Here is a 9,474-nt window from a genome sequence, read left to right on the forward strand (position 1 = left end):
GGCAGATACGTAAATACGGCGTTTACTTACAATTTCTTGCGCGTTACGGTTCGATCACTCGAACACCTATACGGATTCTCCTGCACAGTGGCAGATAAGTAAATACGGCGTTTACTTACAATTTCTCGCGCGTTACGTTTCGCACACTCGAACACCTATACGGATTCTCCTGCACAGTGGCAGATACGTAAATACGGCGTTTACTTACAATTTCTCGCGCGTTACGGTTCGAACACTCGAACACCTATACGGATTCTCCTGCACAATGGCAGATATGTAAATACGGCGTTTACTTAAAATTTCTCGCGCGTTACTGTTCGAACACTCGAACACCTATACGGATTCTCCTGCACAGTGGCAGATAAGTAAATACGGCGCTTACTTATAATGTCTCGCGCGTTACGTTTCGCACACTCGAGCACCTATACGGATTCTCCTGCACAGTGGCAGATACGTAAATACGGCGTTTACTTACAATTTCTCGCGCGTTACGGTTCGAACACTCGAACACCTATACGGATTCTCCTCCACAGTGGCTGATATGTAAATACGGCGTTTACGTTCAATTTCTCGCGCGTTACGTTTCGAACAGTCGAACACCTATACGGATTCTTCGGCACAGTGGCAGATATGTAAATACGGCATTTACTTACAATTTCTGGCGCGTTACGTTTCAAACACTCGAACACCTATACGGATTCTCCTGCACAGTTGCAGATATGTAAATACGGCGTTTACTTACAATTTCTCGCGCGTTACTGTTCGAACACTCGAACACCTATACGGATTCTCCTGCACAGTGGCAGATAAGTAAATACGGCGTTTACTTACAATTTCTCGCGCGTTACGTTTCGCACACTCGAACACCTATACGGATTCTCCTGCACAGTGGCAGATACGTAAATACGGCGTTTACTTACAATTTCTCGCGCGTTACGGTTCGAACACTCGAACACCTATACGGATTCTCCTGCACAGTGGCAGATAAGTAAATACGGCGTTTACTTACAATTTCTCGCGCGTTACGTTTCGCACACTCGAACACCTCTACGGATTCTCCTGCATAGTGGCAGATACGTAAATACGGCGTTTACTTACAATTTCTCGCGCGTTACGGTTCGAACACTCGAACACCTATACGGATTCTCCTGCACAGTGGCAGATATGTAAATACGGCGTTTACTTATAATTTCTCGCGCGTTACGTTTTGCACACTCGAACGCCTATACGGATTGTCCTGCACAGTGGCAGATATGTAAATACGGCGTTGACTTATAATTTCTCGCGCGTTACGTTTCGCACACTCGAACGCCTATACGGATTCTCCTGCACAGTGGCAGATACGTAAATACGGCGTTTACTTACAATTTCTCGCGCGTTACGTTTCGCACACTCGAACACCTATACGGATTCTCCTGCACAGTGGCAGATACGTAAATACGGCGTTTACTTACAATTTCTCGCGCGTTACGGTTCGAACACTCGAACACCTATACGGATTCTCCTGCACAGTGGCAGATACTTAAATACGGCGTTTACTTACAATTTCTCGCGCGTTACGTTTCGCACACTCGAACACCTATACGGATTCTCCTGCACAGTGGCTGATATGTAAATACGGCGTTTAATTACAATTTCTCGCGCGTTACGGTTCGAACACTCGAACACCTATACGGATTCTCCTGCACAGTGGCAGTTACGTAAATACGGGGTTTACTTAAAATTTCTCGCGCGTTACGTTTCGAACACTCGAACACCTATACGGATTCTCCTGCACAGTGGCAGATATGTAAATACGGCGTTTACTTACAATTTCTCGCGCGTTACGTTTCGCACACTCGAACACCTATACGGATTCTCCTGCACAGTGGCAGATACGTAAATACGGCGTTTACTTACAATTTCTCGCGCGTTACGGTTCGAACACTCGAACACCTATACGGATTCTCCTGCACAGTGGCTGATATGTAAATACGGCGTTTACTTACAATTTCTCGCGCGTTACGTTTCGCACACTCGAACACCTATACGGATTCTCCTGCACAGTGGCAGATACGTAAATACGGCGTTTACTTACAATTTCTCGCGCGTTACGGTTCGAACACTCGAACACCTATACGGATTCTCCTGCACAGTGGCAGATATGTAAATACGGCGTTTACTTAAAATTTCTCGCGCGTTTCTGTTCGAACACTCGAACACCTATACGGATTCTCCTGCACAGTGGCAGATATGTAAATACGGCGTTTACTTATAATGTCTCGCGCGTTACGTTTCGCACACTCGAGCACCTATACGGATTCTCCTGCACAGTGGCAGATACGTAAATACGGCGTTTACTTACAATTTCTCGCGCGTTACGGTTCGAACACTCGAACACCTATACGGATTCTCCTGCACAGTGGCAGATACGTAAATACGGGGTTTACTTAAAATTTCTCGCGCGTTACGTTTCGAACACTCGAACACCTATACGGATTCTCCTGCACAGTGGCAGATATGTAAATACGGCGTTTACTTACAATTTCTCGCGCGTTACGGTTCGAACACTCGAACACCTATACGGATTATCCTGCACAGTGGCAGATACGTAAATACGGCGTTTACTTAAAATTTCTAGCGCGTTACGATTCGAACACTCGAACACCTATACGGATTCTCGTACACAGTGGCTGATATGTAAATACGGCGTTTACTTACAATTTCTCGCGCGTTACGGTTCGAACACTCGAACACCTATACGGATTATCCTGCACAGTGGCAGATACGTAAATACGGCGTTTACTTACAATTTCTAGCGCGTTACGATTCGAACACTCGAACACCTATACGGATTCTCGTACACAGTGGCAGATATGTAAATACGGCGTTTACTTATAATTTCTCGCGCGTTACGTTTTGCACACTCGAACGCCTATACGGATTGTCCTGCACAGTGGCAGATATGTAAATACGGCGTTGACTTATAATTTCTCGCGCGTTACGTTTCGCACACTCGAACGCCTATACGGATTCTCCTGCACAGTGGCAGATACGTAAATACGGCGTTTACTTACAATTTCTCGCGCGTTACGTTTCGCACACTCGAACACCTATACGGATTCTCCTGCACAGTGGCAGATACGTAAATACGGCGTTTACTTACAATTTCTCGCGCGTTACGGTTCGAACACTCGAACACCTATACGGATTCTCCTGCACAGTGGCAGATACTTAAATACGGCGTTTACATACAATTTCTCGCGCGTTACGTTTCGCACACTCGAACACCTATACGGATTCTCCTGCACAGTGGCTGATATGTAAATACGGCGTTTAATTACAATTTCTCGCGCGTTACGGTTCGAACACTCGAACACCTATACGGATTCTCCTGCACAGTGGCAGTTACGTAAATACGGGGTTTACTTAAAATTTCTCGCGCGTTACGTTTCGAACACTCGAACACCTATACGGATTCTCCTGCACAGTGGCAGATATGTAAATACGGCGTTTACTTACAATTTCTCGCGCGTTACGTTTCGCACACTCGAACACCTATACGGATTCTCCTGCACAGTGGCAGATACGTAAATACGGCGTTTACTTACAATTTCTCGCGCGTTACGGTTCGAACACTCGAACACCTATACGGATTCTCCTGCACAGTGGCAGATACGTAAATACGGGGTTTACTTAAAATTTCTCGCGCGTTACGTTTCGAACACTCGAACACCTATACGGATTCTCCTCCACAGTGGCAGATATGTAAATACGGCGTTTACTTACAATTTCTCGCGCGTTACGGTTCGAACACTCGAACACCTATACGGATTCTCCTGCACAGTGGCAGATACGTAAATACGGCGTTTACTTACAATTTCTCGCGCGTTACGGTTAGAACACTCGAACACCTATACGGATTCTCCTGCACAGTGGCAGATATGTAAATACGGCGTTTACTTATAATTTCTCGCGCGTTACGTTTTGCACACTCGAACGCCTATACGGATTCTCCTGCACAGTGGCAGATATGTAAATACGGCGTTTACTTATAATTTCTAGCGCGTTACGTTTCGCACACTCGAACGCCTATACGGATTCTCCTGCACAGTGGCAGATACGTAAATACGGCGTTTACTTACAATTTCTCGCGCGTTACGTTTCGCACACTCGAACACCTATACGGATTCTCCTACACAGTGGCAGATACGTAAATACGGCGTTTACTTAAAATTTCTCGCGCATTACGGTTTGAACACTCGAACACCTATACGGATTCTCCTGCACAGTGGCAGATACGTAAATACGGCGTTTACTTACAATTTCTCGCGCGTTACGTTTCGCACACTCGAACACCTATACGGATTCTCCTGCACAGTGGCTGATATGTAAATACGGCGTTTACTTACAATTTCTCGCGCGTTACGGTTCGAACACTCGAACACCTATACGGATTCTCCTGTACAGTCGCAGATACGTAAATACGGGGTTTACTTAAAATTTCTCGCGCGTTACGTTTCGAACACTCGAACACCTATACGGATTCTCCTGCGCAGTGGCAGATATGTAAATACGGCGTTTACTTACAATTTCTCGCGCGTTACGTTTCGCACACTCGAACACCTATACGGATTCTCCTGCACAGTGGCAGATACGTAAATACGCCGTTTACTTACAATTTCTCGCGCGTTACGGTTCGAACACTCGAACACCTATACGGATTCTCCTGCACAGTGGCTGATATGTAAATACGGCGTTTACTTACAATTTCTCACGCGTTACGTTTCGAACACTCGAACACCTATACGGATTCTCCTGCACAGTGGCAGATAAGTAAATACGGCGTTTACTTACAATTTCTCGTGCGTTACGTTTCGCACACTCGAACACCTCTACGGATTCTCCTGCACAGTGGCAGATACGTAAATACGGCGTTTACTTACAATTTCTCGCGCGTTACGGTTCGAACACTCGAACACCTATACGGATTCTCCTGCACAGTGGCAGATATGTAAATACGGCGTTTACTTATAATTTCTCGCGCGTTACGTTTTGCACACTCGAACGCCTATACGGATTGTCCTGCACAGTGGCAGATATGTAAATACGGCGTTTACTTATAATTTCTCGCGCGTTACGTTTCGCACACTCGAACGCCTATACGGATTCTCCTGCACAGTGGCAGATACGTAAATACGGCGTTTACTTACAATTTCTCGCGCGTTACGTTTCGCACACTCGAACACCTATACGGATTCTCCTGCACAGTGGCAGATACGTAAATACGGCGTTTACTTACAATTTCTCGCGCGTTACGGTTCGAACACTCGAACACCTATACGGATTCTCCTGCACAGTGGCAGATACTTAAATACGGCGTTTACTTACAATTTCTCGCGCGTTACGTTTCGCACACTCGAACACCTATACGGATTCTCCTGCACAGTGGCTGATATGTAAATACGGCGTTTACTTACAATTTCTCGCGCGTTACGGTTCGAACACTCGAGCACCTATACGGATTCTCCTGCACAGTGGCAGATACGTAAATACGGCGTTTACTTACAATTTCTCGCGCGTTACGGTTCGAACACTCGAACACCTATACGGATTCTCCTGCACAGTGGCAGATATGTAAATACGGGGTTTACTTAAAATTTCTCGCGCGTTACGGTTCGAACACTCGAACACCTATACGGATTCTCCTGCACAGTGGCAGATACGTAAATACGGCGTTTACTTACAATTTCTCGCGCGTTACGTTTCGCACACTCGAACGCCTATACGGATTCTCCTGCACAGTGGCAGATACGTAAATACGGCGTTTACTTACAATTTCTCGCGCGTTACGTTTCGCACACTCGAACACCTATACGGATTCTCCTGCACAGTGGCAGATACGTAAATACGCCGTTTACTTACAATTTCTCGCGCGTTACGGTTCGAACACTCGAACACCTATACGGATTGTCCTGCACAGTGGCAGATATGTAAATACGGCGTTTACTTATAATTTCTCGCGCGTTACGTTTCGCACACTCGAACGCCTATACGGATTCTCCTGCACAGTGGCAGATACGTAAATACGGCGTTTACTTACAATTTCTCGCGCGTTACGTTTCGCACACTCGAACACCTATACGGATTCTCCTGCACAGTGGCAGATATGTAAATACGGCGTTTACTTACAATTTCTCTCGCGTTACGTTTCGCACACTCGAACACCTATATGGATTCTCCTGCACAGTGGCAGATACGTAAATACGGCGTTTACTTACAATTTCTCGCGCGTTACGGTTCGAACACTCGAACACCTATACGGATTCTCCTGCACAGTGGCTGATATGTAAATACGGCGTTTACTTACAATTTCTCGCGCGTTACGTTTCGAACACTCGAACACCTATACGGATTCTCCTGCACAGTGGCAGATACGTAAATACGGCGTTTACTTACAATTTCTCGCGCGTTACGGTTCGAACACTCGAACACCTATACGGATTCTCCTGCACAGTGGCAGATATGTAAATACGGCGTTTACTTAAAATTTCTCGCGCGTTACTGTTCGAACACTCGAACACCTATACGGATTCTCCTGCACAGTGGCAGATATGTAAATACGGCGTTTACTTATAATGTCTCGCGCGTTACGTTTCGCACACTCGAGCACCTATACGGATTCTCCTGCACAGTGGCAGATACGTAAATACGGCGTTTACTTACAATTTCTCGCGCGTTACGGTTCGAACACTCGAACACCTATACGGATTCTCCTGCACAGTGGCAGATACGTAAATACGGGGTTTACTTAAAATTTCTCGCGCGTTACGTTTCGAACACTCGAACACCTATACGGATTCTCCTGCACAGTGGCAGATATGTAAATACGGCGTTTACTTACAATTTCTCGCGCGTTACGGTTCGAACACTCGAACACCTATACGGATTCTCCTGCACAGTGGCAGATACGTAAATACGGCGTTTACTTACAATTTTTAGCGCGTTACGATTCGAACACTCGAACACCTATACGGATTCTCCTACACAGTGGCTGATATGTAAATACGGCGTTTACTTACAATTTCTCGCGCGTTACGTTTCGAACACTCGAACACCTATACCGATTCTTCGGCACAGTGGCAGATATGTAAATACGGCGTTTACTTACAATTTCTGGCGCGTTACGTTTCGAACACTCGAACACCTATACGGATTCCCTGCACAGTGGCAGATATGTAAATACGGCGTTTACTTACAATTTCTCGCGCGTTACGGTTCGAACACTCGAACACCTATACGGATTCTCCTGCACAGTGGCAGATACGTAAATACGGCGTTTACTTACAATTTCTCACGCGTTACGATTCGAACACTCGAACACCTATACGGATTCTCTTGTACAGTGGCTGATATGTAAATACGGCGTTTATTTACAATTTCTCGCGCGTTACGTTTCGAACACTCGAACACCTATACGGATTCTCCTGCACAGTGGCAGATACGTAAATACGGCGTTTACTTACAATTTCTCGCGCGTTACGGTTCGAACACTCGAACACCTATACGGATTCTCCTGCACAGTGGCAGATATGTAAATACGGCGTTTACTTAAAATTTCTCGCGCGTTACTGTTCGAACACTCGAACACCTATACGGATTCTCCTGCACAGTGGCAGATACGTAAATACGGCGTTTACTTATAATGTCTCGCGCGTTACGTTTCGCACACTCGAGCACCTATACGGATTCTCCTGCACAGTGGCAGATACGTAAATACGGCGTTTACTTACAATTTCTCGCGCGTTACGGTTCGAACACTCGAACACCTATACGGATTCTCCTGCACAGTGGCAGATATGTAAATACGGGGTTTACTTAAAATTTCTCGCGCGTTACGTTTCGAACACTCGAACACCTATACGGATTCTCCTCCACAGTGGCAGATATGTAAATACGGCGTTTACTTACAATTTCTCGCGCGTTACGGTTCGAACACTCGAACACCTATACGGATTCTCCTGCACAGTGGCAGATACGTAAATACGGCGTTTACTTACAATTTCTCGCGCGTTACGATTCGAACACTCGAACACCTATACGGATTCTCCTGCACAGTGGCAGATACGTAAATACGGGGTTTACTTAAAATTTCTCGCGCGTTACGTTTCGAACACTCGAACACCTATACGGATTCTCCTCCACAGTGGCAGATATGTAAATACGGCGTTTACTTACAATTTCTCGCGCGTTACGGTTCGAACACTCGAACACCTATACGGATTCTCCTGCACAGTGGCAGATACGTAAATACGGCGTTTACTTACAATTTCTCGCGCGTTACGGTTCGAACACTCGAACACCTATACGGATTCTCCTGCACAGTGGCAGATATGTAAATACGGCGTTTACTTATAATTTCTCGCGCGTTACGTTTTGCACACACGAACGCCTATACGGATTCTCCTGCACAGTGGCAGATATGTAAATACGGCGTTTACTTATAATTTCTAGCGCGTTACGTTTCGCACACTCGAACGCCTATACGGATTCTCCTGCACAGTGGCAGATACGTAAATACGGCGTTTACTTACAATTTCTCGCGCGTTACGTTTCGCACACTCGAACACCTATACGGATTCTCCTGCACAGTGGCAGATACGTAAATACGGCGTTTACTTACAATTTCTCGCGCATTACGGTTTGAACACTCGAACACCTATACGGATTCTCCTGCACAGTGGCAGATACGTAAATACGGCGTTTACTTACAATTTCTCGCGCGTTACGTTTCGCACACTCGAACACCTATACGGATTCTCCTGCACAGTGGCTGATATGTAAATACGGCGTTTACTTACAATTTCTCGCGAGTTACGGTTCGAACACTCGAACACCTATACGGATTCTCCTGCACAGTCGCAGATACGTAAATACGGGGTTTACTTAAAATTTCTCGCGCGTTACGTTTCGAACACTCGAACACCTATACGGATTCTCCTGCACAGTGGCAGATATGTAAATACGGCGTTTACTTACAATTTCTCGCGCGTTACGTTTCGCACACTCGAACACCTATACGAATTCTCCTGCACAGTGGCAGATACGTAAATACGGCGTTTACTTACAATTTCTCGCGCGTTACGGTTCGAACACTCGAACACCTATACGGATTCTCCTGCACAGTGGCTGATATGTAAATACGGCGTTTACTTACAATTTCTCGCGCGTTACGTTTCGAACACTCGAACACCTATACGGATTCTCCTGCACAGTGGCAGATACGTAAATACGGCGTTTACTTACAATTTCTCGCGCGTTACGGTTCGAACACTCGAACACCTATACGGATTCTCCTGCACAGTGGCAGATACGTAAATACGGGGTTTACTTAAAATTTCTCGCGCGTTACGTTTCGAACAATCGAACACCTATACGGATTCTCCTGCACAGTGGCAGATATGTAAATACGGCGTTTACTTACAATTTCTCGCG

The sequence above is a fragment of the Camellia sinensis genome, chromosome 8 (genome assembly GCF_055761805.1).
Source record: "Camellia sinensis isolate YWXY chromosome 8, ASM5576180v1, whole genome shotgun sequence".
NCBI lineage: Eukaryota > Viridiplantae > Streptophyta > Magnoliopsida > Ericales > Theaceae > Camellia > Camellia sinensis.